This window comes from Mandrillus leucophaeus, unplaced genomic scaffold, assembly GCF_000951045.1.
Source record: "Mandrillus leucophaeus isolate KB7577 unplaced genomic scaffold, Mleu.le_1.0 Scaffold191, whole genome shotgun sequence".
Taxonomy (NCBI): Eukaryota; Metazoa; Chordata; class Mammalia; order Primates; family Cercopithecidae; genus Mandrillus; species Mandrillus leucophaeus.
This window is the reverse complement of record NW_012101932.1, coordinates 3,792,657-3,795,370: the sequence shown is the minus strand read 5'-3', so window position 1 is coordinate 3,795,370 and position 2,714 is coordinate 3,792,657.

Sequence of the window (2,714 nt, the reverse complement as noted above, 5' to 3'; positions counted from 1 at the left end):
TTGGAGAATTCCTTTGGTTTTTAAAAAATATAAGATAATATCTGCAAAAAAAAAAAAAAAAAAAGGCAATTTGAAGTACTCTTTTCCAATTTAGATGCCTCTTATTTCTTTCTCTTGCCTGATTGCTTTGGCTAAGACTTCGAGTACTATGTTGAATACAAGTAGTGAAAGTGAGCATCCTTGTTCCAGTCCTTAGAAGAGAGGCTTTCAGCCTTTTCCCATTCAGTAGAATGTAAACTGTCAATTTGTTGTATATGGCATTTATTATGTTGAGGTATATTATTTCTATGTCTAGTTATAGTTAACAGTTTTTATCATGAAGGGATTTTGAATGTTATCAAATGCTTTTTCTGCATCTGTTGAGAGGATAATATGGTTTTTGTCTTTCTTTCTGTTGATATGATGTATCACACTGATTGATTTGCATATGTTGAACCATTCTTGTGTCCCTGGAATAAATCGCACTTGACTATGGTGTTTTATCTATTTGATGTGTGCTGTTAGATTTAGTTTACCAGTATTTTGTTGAGAATTTTGGCATCTATTGTTCATCAGGGATATTGATCTATAGTTTTCTTCTTCTATTGTGTTCTTGTCTGCATTTGGTTTCAGGATAATTCCGGCCTTATAGAATAAGTTAGGGGAGAATATCTTCCCTTCAACTTTTTGCAATAGTTTCAGGAGAATTAATGATAGTTCTTCCTCAGTAAAATTCAGCAGTGCAGGTATCCAGTCCTGTGCTTTTCTTTTGGGAAATGTTTTATTACTGATTCAATATTGTTACTTGTTATTTGTCTGTTCAGATAATTTATTTCTTCCTGATTCGTTCTTTACAGATCATATGTTTTCAGGTATTTATAAGTTTCCTTTAAATTTTCCAGTTTGTTGGTGTATAGTTGTGCATAACAGTCCCTGACAATCTTTTTTATTTCTGTAAAAATCAGTGATAGTTTCCCTTTTTTTGTTTCTGATTTTGTTTATTTGGGTCTTTTCCGTTTTTCTTGGTTAGTCTAGCAGTTTATTTATTTTGATTACCTTTTCTAAAAAGCTTTTTTGTTGATCCTTTCTTTTCTTTTCTATTTCATTTAGAAATACTACTCTGTTCTTTCCACCTACTAATTTTGGGTTTGAGATGTTCTTGGGGATGGGGATATTGAATGGGCCTGTTCTTGGTCCCAGTGGTGGCAACAGTGGGCTGAGTATGCCTGTCCTTGGGCCCCCAGGAAGCATATGCAAGTGTTAGCAGGTCCAGATGGGACAATTATTGGGCCTCCAGAGTACTTGCTCAGGTGACAGAAGTGGTAGCAGTGGTGTAGGTGGACAGGTAGAACCTTAGGCCCCTGGGCAGTGTACATGATATGGGCAAGGGCAATGACAGTGCAGGACAACCCTTGTACCCCAGACAGTATTGCTGGTTTTAGCAATGGCTGAGATGGCTGGGCAGGCCAGCCCCCAGTTCCCCAGATCGTACATGTAGGTGAGTGCCAATGGTGGTTGTAGCAACAGGCTGAATGGGTTTATCTCAGGCCCTTAGGAAGACTGCACAGATGCTGGCAATAGTGGACATGGTAGGGCAATCTCAACACCTCTGGATGGTGTGCTTGGGTGCTGGGGGTGTTTGGGGTCTATTGTTAGGCCCTCTGGTGATACATGCATGTGCCTGGGGTAACTGACAACAGGATGATCCTCAGGTCACCAGGCAGCATGCTCCGGTACTAGAAGGTGCAGTGCTAGGTTGAGTGGGCCTGTCCTCAGATCCACTTAGTGGTGTGCATGGCATCAGGCTGTGTTAGCAAGGGCAGAATAATTTCCAGGCCTCCAGGCAGCATGCTTGAGTGGCAGCAGTGACAGTGGTGGTGGCAGGTAGGGAAAGACCATCCTTGGGATACATGCAAGTGTATGGCAATCCTGCTTCTGAGAGTGGCAGGATTGTTGTCAGTGGCAGTGATCCCAGGCAGGTGGCTTTCAGACTCTGGGGAGCACATGGTTTGGCTCCCTTTGTCCTGAGGGTGGCCTCCCTGGTGCACTTCTGCCTGTTCCCCAGGGTATGGGACTCTGTGGGTTAGAGTGCTGCAGACCACGTGTATTAGTCTGTTCTCATGCTGCTAATAAAGACATACCCGAGACTGGGTAATTTATAAAGGAAAGAGGTTTAATTGACTCACAGTTCCACAAGGCTGGGGAGGCCTTACAATCATGGTGGAAGGCGAAGCAGGAGCAAAGGTGTGTCTTACATGGTAGCAGGCAAGAGAGCATGTGCAAGGGAACTCCCCTTTATAAAACCATCAGATATCATGAGACTTACGTACTACCATGAGAACAGCACAGGAAAGCCCCCATGATTCAATTACCTCCCACTAGTTTCCTCCCACAACAGATGGGAATTACGGGAGCTACAATTCAAGATGAGATTTGGGTGGGGACACAGCCAAACCATATCATTCATGGTCCAGTCCATGAAACCATTTTTTCCCTCTAGACCTCTGGACCTGTGATGGGAGGGGCTGCTGCAAAGGTCTCTGACATGCCCTGGAGACATTTTTACCATTGTCTTGGTGAATAAAATTTGCCTCCTCATTACTTAAGCAAATTTCTGCAGCCAGCTTGAATTTCTTCTCAGAAAATGGGTTTTTCTTTTCTATCACATCACCAGACTGCAAATTTTCTGAACTTTTATGCTCTGCTTCTCTTTTAAACACAAATTCCAATTCCAA